Source organism: Perca fluviatilis, chromosome 18 (assembly GCF_010015445.1).
Source record: "Perca fluviatilis chromosome 18, GENO_Pfluv_1.0, whole genome shotgun sequence".
Taxonomy (NCBI): domain Eukaryota; kingdom Metazoa; phylum Chordata; class Actinopteri; order Perciformes; family Percidae; genus Perca; species Perca fluviatilis.
This window is the reverse complement of record NC_053129.1, coordinates 3,928,425-3,949,758: the sequence shown is the minus strand read 5'-3', so window position 1 is coordinate 3,949,758 and position 21,334 is coordinate 3,928,425.

Genomic DNA, 21,334 nt, shown 5'->3' with positions numbered 1-21,334 from the left:
ACTGACAACACATGCTTTTCCAGGGTTTGAAGGCTTCAAACTAATTCAAGGGTTGATGTAATTACTACACATGTTGCAAATAAAGGGCTTTTTTCTCTTTTCCCGGCTGGCTGGACAGGCATGAAATCAGCCCACAGCACACACGCTCACGCGCACACACACACACACGCTCACGCGCACACACACACACACGCTCACGCGCACACACACACACACACACACACACACACACACGCCTGCGAGGGAAGGCTATACCAAACTCTGGAGGTCGGAACAACAAGGGCTCGAGGAGCGATATATATTTGTGCCTTTGTTCAGCAAATTAACGTGCACGATGACGCTCTCAGCCAGCACCGTGCTTAACTGAGCCTTCAACACAACACTTCACTGACTGACACACACACACACACACACTGAAACACATGTCTGTTTTTGCTTAAATTATCATTATATATACTGCAGAAGTATTAGCTAACATTAACTTGTTGGAATACATATTTGGCTAATGTATCAATATTCTACAGATTCAGAAATAAAGGATGATATATGATTAAACAGTGGTGTGGTCTGACACTGACAGGACACATACTATGAAAATAACTTTCCAAAGCAGGGAGAGGTAGCATGCGCCCCAGGAAACGGGCTGTGACCGATGAAAGGTCTACAAAGTGAGCAGTTTGTCACACTCTGGTTAAGCACACCGTCAAACCTGTCCAAACACTGCGCACACATCAAGAGCTATTACAATCTATCAGAGGAATGAGGGTGGGGGGGAGCAGTGGGAGGCACCTGTAACAGGCTCCTGCCTCTTTTAGCAGCACAGATGATGCGAGGGAGGAGAGGAGGGAGAGGAGGGAGGAAGGAGGGGAGAAGAGGGGTAGAGACAGAAGGAGGAGGGGAGAGAAGGGAGAGAGCACTCAGATACTGCACTGTGACTGGGTGACTCAGCATGTGATAACCGCCTCATACTTACTAAATATTTAAAATAGAAGTTAGTATGGAAAGAAAGTTCTGGACTTTGGTTGGGCCATACCTTGTTTAAGATGCTCAGTTAGCTTCTCACATGTCTGATTGTGATCTGATTTACCATCCAATTCTAATAGCACAGTACCATGCCATTATATTTTACAGAACACAGGACTGTAATGGTACGGTAATTCAGGATTAAGTCTGCAGCCTAATGTCAAGATGACAACTGGAGATCTAACTATTAGTCAGGCTTTAGCACTACAGAACAGATATCCCGCCTGAACAAGGTGAGAGATGGGAGAAGGTGAAGAAGGATGATGGAGGATGAATAAAGCAGATAGCGGCTGTAAATAGTCCTGTGAACAGAAACACAGGCAGCAGGAGAAGAAAGAGAGGGAGGTGAGCAGCAAGACGTCCTTCTCCCCTGAGGCCTGATGCCTTTTCAGGCTGCATCACCGCAGGAAGCTGCAGGGCACGGATGGCTCAAATGCCACACACACGCCAAACGCACGCCTTCAACACTTCACTGACTGACACACCAACTGAAACACACAGTCTGTTTCTGCTGAAATGAACGTCAAGCATAGTAGAAATAATGAATACTGCAGAAGAGATCAGCTATACGTAGTTGCGCACACAAAGACACACACACACACACACACACACACACACACACACAACACACACATAGCAGAGATGGCTGGCTGCAGGGTTGTGAGTTCATACGGTCACTTTTCTTTCACTGCATTTACATTCACTACATTTGGCACTCTTGCTTTGTATGCGCTCTCATAGAGAGATTAATTAACAGTGTGCAATCCAACAGTGTGTTTAAGCAGAGCTGTGACCGAGTCCCAGTGAGGGGACAATATCTCACCGTCAGCCCTCCTCTTTTATTCAACTCTACTGTGTGTGTGTGTGTGTGTGTGTGTGTGTGTGTGTGTGTGTGTGTGTGTGTGTGTGTGTGTGTGTGTGTGTGTGTGTGTGTGTGTGTGTGTGTGTGTTTTCTTGCTGAGGAAAGTAGATTACATCATCAGGCCAGTCAGCAGGCAAGAAAGAAACAGCTGACTAAATAGAGAGAGAGGACACGGAGCGGTGATCCCCGTCAGCTTCTTAACTCTTCTGATGTTTACTTACATGTGTCAGAGAAGTGCTGGTTCGGCCTTCAAAATGAAAGCATGAATTTACAATCATTGCTGACTGGCTGAATGTATGATGACTCTGATGTAAGATAAAATCTACAGGAAGTCAGATTTGGGGCCAGAGAAATATATTCTCTGAGTGGTAACATTTTGAAGCTTGCCATCTTCTAAAATGACATTCTGTGATAATGTATTTCTTGTCCATTTGCTTGCCGAGCACGGGTCATGTCTGAGCCAGCAGATAACTCCTGGAAGATGTGCTGAGGCTGCCTCATTCTTCTGGACAGAGAGCCTGGCAACATTAAAGGAATACGCCACCGTTTGTTGAAATAGGGTTATTCACCGTCTCCTCTATATTTATATAGGTGGGCAAACGCATTTTTGTTTCAGTGCATGCATTGTCTTAGTCCCGTGGCGCTAGCTTAGCTTAGTGTAATGAATGGGATCCTATGTTGCCGTTTAGCATGTCGTGAGTAAAAGTGACCCAACAACAAAAACAAAACCTAATTACTTCTTGTGGCCTGCATATTCACAACGAGTAAAAATAGCAATGCAGATTAAGACTAGACGATTTCATAGGCAGATATTGACTTGGGACTATATTGGGTCCCACCCAATATAGTCCCAAGTCAACCCAAGTCTACCTACCAACCTTTAGTCTGTGATATGGGTGTTCAACAAGACAGCATTCTTGGACCCTTACCTTTTTTTTATACATCAATGATCTCCCTCAAGTGTGTAATCATTCAAAATGCTTACTGTACGCTGATGATACTGTGATTTTTCTCTCTGACTCAAATCCTGATGTCATTAATTCCAAATTATCATATGATCTTCAGTTCTTACATGACTGGTTGAAAAAGAACCACTGACCATAAAAAAAGAAAACTGAATGTATGTATTTTCACTCACCCAGAAAAAGTCTCTTTTAATGATTCTATTACCTTTGCAAAGCAAGATCTTGTCGTCACAAAGACAAATATCTTGGTGTGCTACTTGATTCACACCTTACATACCGGGAAAACATTTCTAACTTAACAAAAAAGTTGAATCAGAAACTTTATGTGTATAACAAGATTAGATCATATCTTTCCTTTTCTGTTTCTGAAACCTACCTACATGCAATTTTGCTTTCAACATCTGTCTTCCAATCTGGTCTCTTACCACCAAGGAAATTACTGAACCAATAGCACGACTATACAATCAAGCTCTCAAGATCCGCAGTATCTTCCAAAGTGGTCTCACCACTGCATTGCACTTGCACGCTCTGACTTACCAGAACTACATAAACAGCCATGCTATTGCATTTTATTTTCAGATTCAAAATGGCACTTTACCAGCACTTGCTGGACTTCTCCTGACACAAAATATGAGACCAGTACGTCTCACGGGCATTCATTCCAGTCCCCCCCATACAAAAACAACTATGGTCAGAAATCCTTTTTTCATACATACACCAAAATTTTGAATGACATTCCCCATCACATCAGAACATTACCATCCATCACATATTTCAAAAAGGCATACAAACTGTTCCTTCTCAACAGTTACACTTGCACACATTGATTTGTTCATGTATTGTCCTAGTCTTGCTTGCACATTGTCTGTATTGTTGTCTTTAGTTGTCTGTATCTGTCTAGCCCATGCTAATGTCCTGTACAAATGTGCCGTAACTGTATTGTTGTTTTATGTCTCTGCAGAACAGAAATCTGCTGGAAACCAGTTTTTAAACTGAGTCAGGCCCGTTTATGTTATAACTTAATGTTACTTTTAACTTTCCTGTATAATAAATGAAATGAAATGAAATGGTGTTTGTCGGTATGAGTGCAAAATGACACAGGTCTCCCATTGAGAAGTGATTGCCTATTGTCCCACACCTGGAGACACAGAGTGGGAGGGGAGAAATGTATTTATATCCGGTTTTGTTTGTCATTCGAGATACTCTTGATGAAGGTCCCGAAGGGCCGAAACATTAGTTTTTCCTAAATAAAAGGTGATTGTATAGCAAGAGCAGAGTGTAGGGTTTTTTCCTTTTTTTCTTTGTTTCATAGTTGCTGTTCACATATGAAAAATTGAGATGAGCCAGTTACTCGCAGAAAACCCGGGAGAGTTTTTTTAAATTACAAATCAAGGAATCTGGAAGGCTCATTGATTGCGGTTCACCGGCTCCGCTACAAACCCGGTCTCCTGGGTGAAAGTCCTGTGTTGTTTGACCCATCCACCCCCCCTCCAACCTGCCTCGCGAGGATTTTCTGTCTTTCATACTACTCGCTACAGATATCTCTCCTAATACTAGATCATCTTATAGCGCCGCGGTCGGGCTGAGAACGGGTTGCCCAAGAATGTCTTCGCATTGGGCTACCGGTGTTGTGACAAAAAGTGATCATCTGCCGAAAACTGATTGCTGTTATTGAACGTACACAAACACATGTTCGATGAATGCCCAGTTCCTGGGTTCTCCAGCACACAAATGTTTTGTTGCCAGCGGCATATCTCTGGCCATTCTGCGTGCTGAAGCAGTTTCCCAAGCAGGCTCCATACTCCCCCGGCCCGGGCCACATCGCCTAAGCCTACCTGGATGTGTAATGGCTAGACAAAAAAAAAATGGGACATGCCGAATCTCTAGATGAGTCACAGCCAAGACTGGCCTGACTGAACCGCACTTATAGTTAGATAAAGTTGTGAAAAAAAGAGAACCAACCAATGGGCCTGTTCCAAACAGCTATGCCCTCCAAACGGGCACTGCACTAGTCTGGATCAACTACAGGCTTGTAGCAGTTCAAACAATTTATTTGAAATGGGTCCCATATGTTCTTTGACAGTTTGTGGAAGTGCACGTGAGGTTGGAACTGATGTGTGTTGTAACACAGAACAAAATCTGATTAAAAAACATCAGCCAGTACAGTACACTGAAGAAACTTCAACATTATCTTCTGTCCCATTTTATGTGGTGAATTTTAGTCTATTACTATAACTACAGTGGTATGCAAAAGTTTGGGCACCCCTGTAAATTTTCATGATTTTCCTTTATAAATCATTGGTTGTCTGGATAAGAAATTTTAGTTAAATATATCATATAGGAGACAAACACAGTGATATTTGAGAAGTGAAATAAAGTTTATATGATTTATGGAAAGTGTGCAGGAATTATTTAAACTAAACTAGGCATGTGCATAAATTTAGGCACCACAAAAGAATAATTAACTCAATATTTTGTGCATCTTCCTTTTGCATAAATAACAGCCTCTAAACGCTTTCTATAGCTTCCAATTAGAGTCTGGATTCTGGCGGAAGGTATTTTGGACCATTCTTCTTTACAAAAATCTCCAGTTCTGTCAGGTTTGATGGTTTCCGAGCATGACAGCCCGCTTTAAATCACACCACAAATTTTCAATAATATTCAGGTCTGGGGACTGAGATGGCCATTCCAGAACGTTGTACTTGTTCCTCTGCATGAATGCCTTAGTAGAATTTGAGCAGTGTTTAGGGTCGTGGTCTTGTTGAAAGATCCAGCCCCGGCGCAACTTCAACTTTGTCACTGATTCCTGGACATTGTTCTCCAGAATCTGCTGATAACAAGATTCCCAGTCCCTGCACTGGCCACACAGCCCCACAGCATGATGGAACCACCACCAAAGTTTACTGTAGGTAGCAAGTGTTTTTCTTGGAACGCTGTGTTCTTTTTCCGCCATGCATAACGCCCCTTGTTTTGCCCAAATAACTTTATTTTAGTTTCATTAGTCCACAGCACCTTATTCCAAAATGAAGCTGGCTTGTCCAAATGTGCTTTAGCATACCTCAAGCGACACTGTTTGTGGCGTGTGCAGAGAAAAGGCTTTTTCCGCATTACTCGTCCATGCAGCATCTCCTTGTGTAAAGTGCGCTGAATAGCTGAACGATGCACAGTGACACCATCTGCAGCAAGATGATGTTGTAGGTCTTTGGAGCTGGTCTGTGGGTTGACTGGGACTGTTCTCACCATCCTGCGCCTGTGCTTATCTGAGATTTTTCTTGGTCTGCCACTTCGGGCCTTAACTAGAACTGTGCCTCTGGTCTTCCAATTCCTCACAATGATCCTCACAGTTGAAACTGAGAGCTTAAATCTCTGAGACAGCTTTCTGTATCCTTCCCCTAAACCATGATGTTGAACAGTCTTTGTTTTCAGGTCATCTGAGAGTTGTTTTGAGGCTCCCATGTTGCCACTGTTCAGAGAAGATGCAAAGAGGAGAAATACTTACAACTGGCCTCCTTAAATACCCTTTCTCATGATTGGATTCACCTGTGTATGGAGGTCAAGGGTCACTGAGGTTACCAAACCAATTTTGAGTTCTAATAATTAGTGCTAAAGGTATTGAAATCAATAAAATGACAAGGGTGCCTAAATTTATGCACATGCCTAATTTAGTTTAAATATTTCCTGCACACTTTCCATAAATCACATAAACTTTATTTCACTTCTCAAATATCACTGTGTTTGTCTCCTATAGGATATATTTAACTGAAATTTCTTATCCAGACAACCAATGATTTATAAAGGAAAATCATGAAAATTTACAGGGGTGCCCAAACTTTTGCATACCACTGTATTATTACACGTTTTATATAATAAATGGTCAACAATGGTGCATTTTATTCAATATGTGACATACTGTCCCCACACAACACACAGGCTGTAAGAACACTCCCTTCCAATAGACAGAGAGCTTCTTATTACTGCCACCATGGCAGAACTGAACAGAACACAGTGCAACACAGCAGCCTTTGTCCTCTCATCACTCCCACAGCGGGTTTCCAGGAACACTGAGATGCTCACGGATCATTTTACATGAAACTGATAGTGTTCAGCAGGAGCTGACGTGCTGCTTTCACTAGTTCTGCCTTTCTCCTCTGCAGCTTGACCCTGAAACCAGGGAGTGAAGCAAACCCTGATATTTTTTAGAAGTAGTGAAATGGCTTCACAGATCTTACACGTATAATGCCTCCTTGGATCTGGTTCCTGTCTGCCAGCTCGGGACTCAAACACTTATGGCACGCACCATTTCTTTTATCTCGTGTGAGCAGTGCATCTAGTCGGACATAGTTCTCCCGAGGCAAACAGCAAGACTTCACCTGCCAACAGTGACATCATGTGAGCTGGCAGGTGTGTCGGTATTGCAGGTGATTCACTCTGAAGAGGTGTGAGGAAGGGAAGCACTTATTGACCTTATATTTTACAAGCTGAGAAAATATGCTTCATTAAGGACACACATCATACAACAGTCATTACAAACATCTACCCCAGAGAGGAAACCTATCAGTTGCAGTTTATCATTTAAACTTTTTCACATGAATTCACCAAATACATGATTTTTTTTTCTCCCCCTATATATTTTGATCCAATGTCTCCGTGAGGGTCGGGTTTTGATAGCTGCCTTTGCTCTGGGGCGAACAAATATTTTGTCTGTCCTCCTTTTTTATTAGTAATGCTCTAAACATTGGAGTAGCAGGCTTCTCATTTTTAGCTGATGCTAACAAGTAGTGACATACTTACGCAATGAATTGTTTCTGGTGGCAGATAATATCAGCTGTAACAATTAATGGTGAAGCCATTAGCTACTGTCTGAAGAAGCAGTTTAACCAACATGGCATCATGACTTTGCGTAAATATACAGGCCAACTTTCTTAAGCCAAGTGGCGTGTTATCTGTATGCTTTTTGAGCTATCCATGTGTATGTCTACGCTGTATAGAGCGGACATACACATACACGCCACTTGGCATTTTATCACGAGAAGAATGTGTTATCGCGAGAAGAACGTGTTATCGCAAGAATCTACAGTTGAGTTTAGGAAAAGAAGAACGGGATTGGGTTAAGGAAATAAAAAAACGGGGTTGGCGTTAGTAAAAGTAGAAAGCGACGGTCGAATTTAGGAAAAGTCACGCGCGGGACGCAATGCCTGGTCTCCGGTCTCCTTGGTGAAAGTCCTGTGTTTGTTGATTTTCGCCCTTTCATACTACTCGCTACGGCGTAAATTCACACGCAATCGCAAGGTAATGTTAGTGAATGGAGGCCAAACGGCATTAACATACACGCTACAAAGCGAGTATGTGTCTTGATAACACGCCAATAATGGCATACGAATTGGCGTGTCATACATACGCCACTTCATGAGATCAGTCTGGTTTAACAAAGCCAACAGAATGGCGAGTCTCCTCTAATGAAATAATATAGCTGTTAGAATCTCCCAGTTAGACTTTCATTCATACCATATCAATCATTTAAGCTTTAATTTAATAGTTCTCTAAACTGTCACTCAAAACTGCTTCTGCCTTCTCGGCCAACAAAAAGTAGAGAATCTGTAAAGCCGTTGTCACATATGAAGTCTGATGAATCAGGTTCGGACATTATCCGAAGTTTCCCTTCCTCACATGTAGCATCAACAGCAAATTGATCGTTTCAGATGCATTCTCACTTCCTGGAAATCCTCCGTTTGGTTTAGGCGAGGGGTGGTGCTGGTAAGAGCACCCTGGTTCTTCACCCTTGGATGTTTGTTTTCTTCTGGTTTCGCACCAGCCGTGTGATAGAAACATCATCAACACGGCCACTCGCTCGCTGTGACCTCTCTGGACAATAACTGTACGTACATGCTGCCGACGACTTGAGCTGCAAAGAAGCTCTGGCCGCCCTGTCAAGGACGCTTGTCAAAATGTACGGGGAAGCTTTTTGAGGCTTTGGCCGCTCTGACGTGGCAGCTTTCTCTGTTCTATCATGTTCAACACATGATTGAAGAAAAAGCACATGCAGCCACTGCACAGCCAATACATTGACACTAGAAACCTTTTATGAATTACATATATAATGACAGAATTTGTATTGTTTGTTGGTCGCGGCGGTGTCTGTTAGCAGTTAGCGCGCTCGTTAGCCGCTGAACCGCAGCAGAATGCAGGCAGAGCGAGCAGCCGCCAGCTGTTGATCCGTGCAGGACTTCGCTGCGAGCGGACTGTTTAGAGACCGTGTGACTGGCAGGTAACGTTAACTGGTCCCTATACGCAAACAATGTCATATCATAAATGATAGGGAATCCAGCAACAGCCATTATGAGCTTTTCCTCCATTTTTACAGAACTAATGTTTTGGTAGGAACGAAAGTTTACATCGTATGTTTCTCCTGAATCAGCCAGCGCAAAGGACGTCTATATTCCGATTGGTTGCTGGCGTTTGCCGCTGCTTGCCGCTGAACCGCATCATAGCTCATTACCATAAAGTTGACATACTTTCAACTTTCTGAATGACGCTCTGGTCGCTCAAAACGCGACACCGACAGATTTGCCACTCCTTGCAGCTGAGAGAAGCTTCCATTGAAAATGAATGACTTCCGGTAACTTTAGAAGCTCAAGTTGGCGGCAGTGTGTTCGTACAGTAAGCGGCTCTGTTCACATAATCGGACACTAACCAGACTTTGTACTCGGGAGCTGGCAGGGTAAAGACCGTTTAATGTCCGCTCCAACTGATTCACACATTTGTGTTTTCAAAAACAGCTCCTCCGGAGAATGTTAGACAAGTTCATGTTTGTAGTGCATGATGGGAAAGGGGTTGAATTTTGACCTTTTTTTTTTCTTTAGTTACAAATGTTGAAACCTGAACCTAAATTTGTTTATAAAGGTTTCATGAGGGTTCAGATTCCATTGGCCCTGTGGTGACAGTTTGGGTGTTTTGGCCATAGACCATCTGCTGTGGGTGCGTCCACCCGTGAGCATGATTAGAGCCAGAAACAACAGAAATATGAAGCCTTTCAAGAAGAACCACAAGTAAATATTGGAAATCATTCATGTTATCACTTCTAACTGTGGTAATCCTGCTATGCCATGTCAAACTGTCTACATAGATCAGACACAGATAATCAATACACTGATCAAATGCAACCAAATTAAGTCAATATAAAACTGGGACTGTTATAAAACAGTTTGTGTAGTTAGTACATTGTGCTTAACATATTTCAAATATAAATTGTATCTAAACAATCTAGGATGACACAGACAGCAGGACAGGAGCATAACTCTGTCTTCTGTTGTCCCGTCTGGACAATGATGTCACTGTTGCTGGGTGAACTGACCGACAACAGGTGACATGCAGACAGATGCTAAGTCAACGCTGCAGCTCTATGAAGGACGTGACATCACACTGAGCAAAGGATAAATACAAACATTACTTCTGTTGTATTGAGACATACACATCTTTGAACTTCACATGTAACCAGACAGAACTATGGTAAATATCTCTTAAGGCTGCAAAACACAACTTAGATAGCCAGACAGAAGGATGACACATTTTGTAAGGCATTTGCCTGCATGCCTTGCAAGAAAGCAGATATTTATGGGTCGCTTTCACTCATTTACATTTCATAAATGTAGCACTTCACAAATCAGCAGCGCCTCCACCGCAGTGCTCACACTGATACAACATACTGTATTAGGGAAATTACCATGACAGAGGCACCAAACAGCCTCCATCACCACCACAAACATACACTTTTTAATATTAAGTCCTCTGGAAATACAACAGCAGCTCCAAAAGTGCTGCGTCATCTCACAGAGAGACATAACTCGCTCGAATTGGACTCTGAGGAGTTTAACACATGAGCTTCTCATCTGGTGAGAGAGCCTCCAAATAAAGAATGGATAGGTGGATGGCGCTAAAAGCTAAAGCTAGTTCCTCATATGAGTCGGAAGAGAGACAAAGGGCTAACCCTCAATCAGAAGCCTGGATTGTAAATGCTAAATCTGCTTTAGGTGATAATACTGACGCTAAGGAAAGGGAATAGTGTGACCTGCTGCCATCTTAATCCTACAGTAGCTCCACTGCTTCTCAAACAGCCGCTGAAACTTACGAGTCTCGAGTCATCTGGGCGTCTCGGGAGAATCCGGCACCTCCACCTAAAAGAGAAGCTGCTGTTGGGCGTTTGGTCCAATTCCTGAAGTGTCCACTTTCTCCACAGACTGAGTGAGTGAGCAGCTGCGTGGCTGGCTCCACCACGGACTGGCTGACTTCAGAGGGGGGAGGTCAACCGGCATTTAATGGACAGTGACAGTGGCGAGGCCCCCACCGGCAAGGTCTGCTGGTAACACCTCCTCCTCATTTCCCCCATCCACCCACCCACACTGCAGCCAGGGCTAAAAGTGGAGCAGCTGGGTGGGGGAGTGGGGGGTGCAATGGCTCTACAGTTGGGGGTCGTCTCTCTGTCCTTTCCTAAAATAGACATTCTGACCTGCACACTTCATCAGCCTGGAAAATGTGCGGGATTGTTAGAAGTTTACTCATGCTGATACAGATGTTACCACCTGGTACCAAAGAAGGAAACGTGCCATCCCAAGTCAGTGACATCATCCTTCCAAGTCTCAGTCAAACCTAGCTCATGGTGGCCTAGCTAAAGTGTCAACCTTTATGCACAAAGGTAAGTTCCCCAGTTAGAGAAAATAACTTGGGTTATCACAGTTTGGGCTAGGACAAAATGGTGTTGGGTGGAAGTTGGAAAGATGTTGGCAATTGGTTGCATTATGGGAAATGTAGGGTCCATCATTTTTGGGCTTGACCCATACAAGGGACTAAAAGTCAGGACATCTACTGTAGGTCTCTTTGAGTCTCCCAACTTCATTAAATAATTATCCTAAATCACTCCTGACCAATAAATTCGCTTTGGAGATGCATGTTCAAAATATCATTAGGCCAATAAATGTATTTTGTGAAGATAACACCCTTTTCTACACCAGTCATCAGTATGGTTGGGTCTCGTATCGTAACGAATCTGATTCCAATTCTTTGAGGGCAGGGTCAAATCAGGTCACATGCTTATGATGAATGTATTTCGTCGAGACAACAAAGAAATACAAAAGACCTGTGCCCTTCGAAAGGAACTGGGAAGGCAGTATGATGCAGCCAGTAGAAGGGCCATTCAGAAGAGGTAGAGGCCATGGGCAACATGCTGTCTTTGAAGGATACTGAGGCCTTGACTAAACTGAATTAATAAGGGTAGAAGTGGAACCTGAGTTCCAATCAATTATGTTCAATCAATGTGTACCGTTCAATGTGAAAATCTCACAGTTGTTAGTATATCAGTACTCTTGAGCCATGAGTTCCATACAGCACAGAGGTCTGTATATAGCCTGGCTGGATCCATAGAGATGTTGGGCCTTCATCAAAACAGTCAGCAGACCCGTTCTATGGATGAAATCTCCCCATCGTCATTTATTGAGGGCCAGTGGAGTATGGGTGCAGAGGGGGAGGGAACCTGTGATCCTACATGGCTTTGAATGGCATGTGCTATATTCACCTGAGAAAGGCCAACACAGGTGATTAATGACGCTGTGTCAGTGACACTCAGTCACATATGGCCCTGACCCTAAAAGAATATGTAGGTCATGTAAAATACACCATGGAGGTCAAAGGTTAAAATGTATCCGGTGTCTGTCATCAGACCAACCAGTGGTGTGAGCCACTGCTACAGTATGTCAGCTCCTAAATAACCTGAGCTGTCTGCAGATTCCTCATCCTTCTATCACCAAAGACCCAAATAGATACAGTACGCCTGTCATCATGCTATGCTGGGACAAAATAATGCTGTTTTAATTCAACAGGGAGGGAAACCTTGGTTCTCTGGTAGCCAAAATCCAGGTTAATATATAGACTAACTGTAGCGTACAACAATGAGGCATTTTATTTCCCAATCAAGACGCTAAAAAGTTCAAAAGTCTTAAAAAAAACTAAATTACATTTCTATCAATGTTCCACTAATGAAGCCAAATTAAGGGTATAATGAAGAGGCTGACTCTAGATTTGAGTAACAGAGGTTGAAACAGGAGCAATACACATGACCAGTGGAGAGACAGGCAGAGACAGACAGAGAGACAGGCAGACACAGACAGAGGGACAGGCAGACAGGCAGAAACAGACAGAGGGACAGGCAGACAGGCACAGTCAGAGAGGCAGAGACAGACAAGCACAGGCAGAGAGGCAGAGATAGAGGCAGAGGAAGGCAGGCAGAGACAGACAGGCAGAGGAAGGGAAAGCAGTTATCCATGGCAATAAACAGAAAGAGCAAATGTATCACTTCTTTTACACTCCCCACCACCCCCCCTGCCTTCCACCCTCTCTCAAACACACTCTCCATTCATCCATCCCTTTCCCTCCAGCCAATTTTTTTCCCCTTCTTCTCTCAGTATGTCCTCTTTCCCACTATCTGTCCTAAACTCTGCACTCTCTCTCTCTCTCTCTCTCTCTCATTCTCTCTCCGTCCATTCACCATCTCTCCTCTCATCTCCTCAGCTCACCTCTCATGCTAATAGGCCATTGATGCGGTCTCTATGGTGATGTACTTTTCATTCTATTGGAGAGGAACGGGCCAATGGACTGACAGGATTAGGGACAAACAGAGCAATGTGTGTGTAATAAATGTGTGTGTAGCTACACAGAGTGAGGAACCAATTATTCCAGGTTTTTCTTTTTAAAACTGTGTGTGTGTGTGTGTGTGTGTGTGTGTGTGTGTGTGTGTGTGTGTGTGTGTGTGTGTGTGTGTGTGTGTGTGTGTGTGTGTGTGTGTGTGTGTGTGTGTGTGTGTGTGTGTGTGTGTGCATGAAAAACATAACATAGATCTGCCAGCATGGGGTTGCTGACACAGCTATCTGCAGCCAAGCATTAGCTGTGTTTGGTAAGACGCTCTGTTGCTACAATATGTTCACATTTATCAAACGCCAGTGTGGTTACATCTCGAAAATATGAGAGCTGAAAGAGTAATTTACATGTTTTAGTCACAAACAGTTACATGTGGCAACTGCCTGGTATGGGCTCCTAATGTTGATGTTACAGTGTGTTGCTCTGCCCCCAGTTGGACAAGAAATCAAGTAATGCATGCACTGGGTGACTTCGCCAGATTATTCCAATCCCACAACCCAGGTTGGCTGATGTCACCTGGTTTATCCATGCACACTGTACAGGTAGTAAGCACTCGACTCATTATGCCACTGACAGGCTGGAGGCACTCTCACTTGCTGAACACTTTGAATGATTAGTCCGATACCAGAGACATGGAGTATCAGAACATGATGATTGAGTTATCTCACTCACCAAACCTCATTATTTCTGGTGTTAAATATATATTTTATTCATTATAGTAGTTAAAGCTGCTTTAATGCAGCTCAGCCGCTCCAGTAAGATAACAGAAGCCTTCATCATATTCGACCTGAGTAATCCACAGCATTAACGCTTCTGTTTGAATGGTATCTTCAGGAAACTGCTGAGCTGCTGGTGGCGTGAGGGCAATTTCAATGCCATACTACTGTCAGATAGCTCTGGGCTATATGTTATGGACCGCCTGCTTGATGGTTAAACTGAAAGGTAATCACATTCTCATCCTATTGTTCATGTCTTTCTCATTCGGTCTGCGTACAGCAATAGCCTTAATACCCTCACAGCTCAAAATCAACACCAGACAAACAAAGAAAAACATCGCTATGTATGTCTTTTAGGTTCAACAGAGCAGGACAAGGACCTGCTCATGTTAACTCACACACAGCTTTAGAATCTCCTTTCGAGCAAAATAAGAGTCCACTGACATGCTTCTTGCTTATGTTAAAAAAGGGTTTGTTGGGGCCCCTGCCACCTCTGCAGCCGCTCTGTGTTGAGCCTGAGGAACTGCACTCACAGAGGCATCTGTTTGGGTGTGTTGGGGTTTTATTTAGGACTTTCAGGGACTGTTTCCTGGGTTTACAGACAGCTGCCATAACAAGGCTGGAGGCCTCTGCAGACGTGTAAGACGATGAGCTACAGAAAGTCTAAACATACATGCACAACATGGATGATGTACTCATTAAAGGCGTTTTCACACCTGAGCAGTTTCGTACATTTCATGCGAACCCTGGAGCCTTTCGTGTGATAATCTGGTTGGTTCCAGCGGAAGAAATAGCCTTAATAATCTAAAACAAAAGCGCCTGGGTAGCTCACCTGGTAGAGCATGTGCCCATATACAGAGGCTCAGTCCTCGACGCAGTGGTTGCGGGTTCGATTCTGACCTGCGGCACTTTGCTGCATGTTATTCCCACTCGCTCTCCCCTTTCATGCCTAAGCTGTCCTGTCACAAATAAAAGGCCTAAAATTTAAAAAAAAAACATTCTAAAAAATGTTGAGATTTGTTCAGCTTCCTCCGTTCACACTGCTGATCAGAGCCTCCTCTGGACGACGTAATGCCAGTCTGATGTACTGAAAGACTTAACGATTCACTCACGGTTGGAAATAAATAATATACAAAGGCTTCGACTGCATCCCTGTTGCTATGGTTCCTCATTTTAGATACAGGCTGATATATTTTTTTCTGAAATGAAGACAGATTCAGCAACTACATGGCCTATTTCTCGCTTAAAATGTTTTCAGAAACACGTTTTGGTGAACTATCTTTGTAAAATATGAGATCGTATTCCGAACGAAGCCGCCATTATGCCCAGTTGAAAAATCTGGGAGCAGCCAGACCCATGTGACGCGTTCGTCCAATCTGCTGGTTTTAATTTTTTGGGAGACAATACAGATTAGCGCCACCTGCTGTTATGGAGACGTATTACGTCTTGTGCACACGCAGAACGTACTCTCAAGTCGGCGTCGCTTAGGTGTGTTCTGAGGCACTTTTTGGACCTCGGTCAGTCCGACTGCCTTTTCCGTCAACGGTCGGCCGTCGGGTTGGTGTGTCAGGGGCTTTAGTTTAGTGTGTTAGCGTGCTAACATTTGCTAAATAGCACAAAGTACAGTTGAGGCTGATGGGAATATCATTCATCAACCAAAGTGTTTCACAAATTGCATGGTAATCCATCCAAAAGTTGGTCTTTGGTGTTTTTTGCCCCCAACGTCTTCTTCCAGGCAGCGGGGCAATGGTTATGTTTAGGGTTAAGGTTAGGGTTAGCTGCCTGGAAGGCACCGTTGGAGGCAAAAAACACCATCAAGCCCAAAAGTTGCGGAGATCTTATACTCTGAGCCACAAAGGTCCTGGCGGGCCTGTCCTGCAGGCGGGGGCTGGGGGTTGCGGAAAGGTTTGAGCTGCTGGTGGCACTAGAGGAAGGATCACCAAAGTCATTAGGATTAATTTTCTCAGCACCATGAATCTCAGCCAATTCATCCAATAGCTGTCGAGATATTTACAGTGATGAAAATAAGTATTTGAACACACTGCTATTTTGCAAGTTCTCCCACTTGGAAATCATGGAGGGGTCTGAAATTGTTATTGTAGGTGCATGTCCACTGTGAGAGACATAATCAAAAAAAATAAAAATCCAGAAATCACAATGTATGATTTTTTAACTATTTATTTGTATGATACAGCTGCAAATAAATATTTGAACACCTGAGAAAATCAATGTTAATATTTGGTACAGTAGCCTTTGTTTGCAATTACAGAGGTCAAACGTTTCCTGTAGTTTTTCACCAGGTTTGCACACACTGCAGGAGGGATTTTGGCCCACTCCTCCACACAGATCTTCTCTAGATCAGTCAGGTTTCTGGACTGTTGCTGAGAAACACGAAGTTTGAGCTCCCTCCAAAGATTCTCTATTGGGTTTAGGTCAGGAGACTGGCTAGGCCACGCCAGAACCTTGATATGCTTCTTACAGAGCCCCTCCTTGGTTATCCTGGCTGTGTGCTTCGGGTCATTGTCATGTTGGAAGACCCAGCCTCGACCCATCTTCAATGCTCTAACTGAGGGAAGGAGGTTGTTCCCCAAAATCTCGCAATACATGGCCCCGGTCATCCTCTCCTTAATACACTGCAGTCGCCCTGTCCCATGTGCAGGAAAACACCCCCAAAGCATGATGCTACCACCCCCATGCTTCACAGTAGGGATGGTGTTCTTGGGATGGTACTCATCATTCTTCTTCCTCCAAACACGGTTAGTGGAATTATGACCAAAAAGTTCTATTTTGGTCTCATCTGACCACATGACTTTCTCCCATGACTCCTCTGGATCATCCAGATGGTCATTGGCAAACTTAAGACGGGCCTTGACATGTGCTGGTTTAAGCAGGGGAACCTTCCGTGCCATGCATGATTTCAAACCATGACGTCTTAGTGTATTACCAACAGTAACCTTGGAAACGGTGGTCCCAGCTCTTTTCAGGTCATTGACCAGCTCCTCCCGTGTAGTCCTGGGCTGATTTCTCACCTTTCTTAGGATCATTGAGACCCCACGAGGTGAGATCTTGCATGGAGCCCCAGTCCGAGGGAGATTGACATGGCTCACTACTGGTCATGTTTAGCTTCTTCCATTTTCTAATGATTGCTCCAACAGTGGACCTTTTTTCACCAAGCTGCTTGGCAATTTCCCCGTAGCCCTTTCCAGCCTTGTGGAGGTGTACAATTTTGTCTCTAGTGTCTTTGGACAGCTCTTAGTAGTTGGATTCTTACTGATTGTATGGGGTGGACAGGTGTCTTTATGCACGACCTCAAACAGGTGCATCTAATTTAGGATAATAAATGGAGTGGAGATGGACATTTTAAAGGCAGACTAACAGGTCTTTGAGGGTCAGAATTCTAGCTGATAGACAGGTGTTCAAATACTTATTTGCAGCTGTATCATACAAATAAATAGTTAAAAAAATCATACATTGTGATTTCTGGATTTTTTTTTTTAGATTATGTCTCTCACAGTGGACGTGCACCTACGATGACAATTTCAGACCCCTCCATGATTTCCAAGTGGGAGATCTTACAAAATAGCAGGGTGTTCAAATACTTATTTTCCTCATTGTAAGTGTGGATAAAAGTGGGGGACTGACTAAAAGCGTGGAGTTACCAAGAGTGCTCTGCTGCAGCTCACAGGTACACACTAAATAAAACAATGGGTGGAAGAACAAAGTAGCAATGTTAAATTGGGACTGCCCTGCGGAGTCTCCTTGCAGGGCCTCAGCAGCTCATTGTGACCATGATGTCAAGAAGACTGCAGGGGTCGCAGCACGGAGCTCTGGACTCAGCCTGCTGCTGTGGTCAGAAATAAAGATAGAGAGAAGGAGTACGACGGCTGGTAATAAGCTGATTGATGGTGGAAAAGCAAAGAGGAATGGAGCCTGCAGAGAGGAGGGGAAGCCATTTCACACTTTACATGTTAGGCTGACAGCAAACCGACAGCAGTGCACGCCTTCATTAATTATATTGTTAGTCCTTTTTATTAAAGCTGACTGTTTTGTAATTTTTATTTCATTCACACTGTTCAACCTTTTGAAAATCTTTCATTATTTTCTTATTAAGAAACCGCTTTTGCATTTCAGCTCTTCCTCCCACTGGCGCCCCGTTTACTGGGCATGTTTTCTACTGCTGAATAAAAGAAACATGGCAATTAACCTTAAAGCAAACAGATTGATCCTGCTGGGCCTCCGTACCTGCTGTGGTTTTTGGTGTTGTGATTGGGGTCAGATGACACATCATAAACCTACTGGTAGGCTGTATGTGTGTATGTGTTTTCAGAAACTGTGTAGTCTCGCTTTGCAAGACCCTCCTCCAAAGCGCACATAGCATTCGAGGATGGGAGGAAAACGTGCTCTGGTTTATTGGCATTTCTTTAAACCAATCACAATCGTCTTGGGCGGTTCTAGGCACCGGAGAAAAGCCACGGTGCTTCTGCTAAATAGTCTTGAGGAACCAGCACAACGCACCAGCTAAGCACACAGCCAATCCCATTCTTCTCTTTTTAAAGGAAGTCATAATACGGAACAGAACTGCTGAAAAAGACAATAAATGAAATCTCAGATGCAACACTGATCAGTGTGTGAGATATCCTGCTGACAGGTTCGACTGAAACTCAAGTTAAATGTAAAGTCATATCTTTCAATGATTCAAAAGAAGTGTTTGCTGCTGTTCACAATCTGTGACATCTCAGCCTCGAGGTGACATCACTGCTTGGACCTTTTGGTCACATGTTCACAAAGTGTCACACTCTCATATTACATGAACACTAACAGAACGCGTACATGAATTGGGTTTTTTATAGTATGGGATTAGAGTGAAAAGAATGTTACATAAGGCCTTGCTTGACAAAATAAAAGCCCTTTTACAGGCAGAATCCTCCATGTTAGGTAGCAGCAGATATACTGGTGAGAATACTGACAATATAAAACAAACCTTTCCTTTTTCACCTTGCACTGTCAGACACAAGCACTGCCACCGCACAGCGATCTGTACATCCTGCAAAGTGTTGTGAGGCTTCATTAAAGTGATCCATTCAACTGTCTTTGGTTTGTATAGTGTTTCTGTGTCTCCCTGCTTATGTTTCCAAGCCTTAGCAAACAGATAAGCAGATAAGTTTAAGTGTGTCTCTGTGTATGCTGTTGGTGTTTGTGCAAAGACAACAGGAGCTCAGCCAAAGCATCAGCAGAAGAAACAAAAAGCTCCCCTCCTCTCACATGGCTTTCCCTTGGCTTTGCATTTTCTCAATTACTGAAAATATTTACGGAAGTCAAGCTTGCCGCCTCCCATGTCTCCAGTATCATAAAACCTGGCCATCACTCTTTCCTGCCTATCCTCCCCTCCTGAAATACCAACACACTGTTTCTGATGATGGTGCACCTTGGCTGTTAATTCCTTAGATAGGGTTAGGGACAGTCCGTGATGTATAAGAGTCCCATATTGATATTGGTACTTGGGGGGGGGGGGGTACATTCTAAGCAGAACATTTTACATCGTAAAAATCAGCGCTCTTTACCAAGTTTTGTATTTTAGTACTCAGGAGCCATGTTCATAGACTGTCTCCCCCGCTACACATCCATCAAGATAATCACTAGTGAACAGGGACGGTATGTGGTGGTGGTGGTGTGATGCTTTGACGTGCTGACGTTTACGGTAAGCGTGTTGTCTCATTTCCGGTGTTCCTGTCTCACGGACGCTACTTTGCTGCTCCAGCAAAAACTTACTCAACTCTGCTTTATTGTTTAATTTAGAGGCTAAGTGCCTGGTTTTCATTTAAACTACACTAGTTATACTCAAGCTCTTATAGTTCTCTTCTCTTACAGCGACTGCCTCGCTGATCTCACAATTGTTAAAAAGCTGTTAGCTACTTTAGCTTAGCCATTAGCAATGGCTAATTCCTCTCCCTCTCCTGCTCTCTCTTGTTCTGTGTGTCAGATGTTTAGCTATTCCTCTGCCTCCTTTAGTGATAATCAGGGCCGGGGCTCTCTGGGGCTCAGCCCCGGCACATAAGCCTGCTTGTTTGTCTGGATGTGCCTGCTTGCAGTCTAAATATGTCACATAAAATTTGATGAAAGTGATGCTTTTGAAAACATGATATTTCTGACAATAAATGAAAGATTTTTGAAATGGCATGTCTATTTTGTCTCGGCGGAGCCGAGATGAGAACAATCAGGACACGGCAACAACCCGCCCAGAACTGCAGACAATTCACCACTGCAGGTCAACTACATAACGCCAAAGTGTCTACGTCGGTAGGATTAGCAGATAAAACACCTTCTCCTAAAGCTAAAAACCCCGTTCGCAGCGGTGGAAGCTCGGTGCTCGGAAGCTCCACCGGCCACTACGAGTTCATGTCGCTGACCAAGCCGTGGAACCGGGTCTCGCTTTCGCATCTCCTCCAGCAGCAGGGCTGAGCATCGCAGAGCCCCACTCGGTGCCATGTGTGCGTGTGTGTGTGTGTGTGTGTGTGTGTGTTGTAGTAAAGAGAGAGAATGGGAGAAGAAGTGTGTGTGAGGTGGACCTGGTCACCACAGACCCAAATCTTCTCAGCTGTTGCTACTGTCATGCTGCACTGTCTCTTCATGTGGCACATTATGTTTGGCACATTGTATGGGTCACTTCTTATATCATAACAAGGTAAAACAATGTGTAATCAAGTGATGACTGATTAACAGTAATGTAAATGCTAAATGCCCTAATACCTGTTTATACTACAACAATGCAAAGTATAGGCTCTTAACCTTGCAGTTTTGCACATATCATGTAAGACTCAATTTCTCCATTTCTTTGCAAAAAACTCTCCACAAAGTGCCATTTAACGGTTTATTTAATTTTTTTAAATTGACCCCCCTAGGGAAAGCCCCCCCACATAACAAATCCCAATTTAACCTCTGGTGATAATGATACATGTAATAAATGTAGTTTATTCACTGCTCTGGAGGCGAGGCTTAGTGAGTTAGAGGCACGGCTCCGCACCATGGAATCAAAATCGTATGCTAGCCAGCGCCCCGTAGCTGATGCGGGCCAACATACTGTAGCT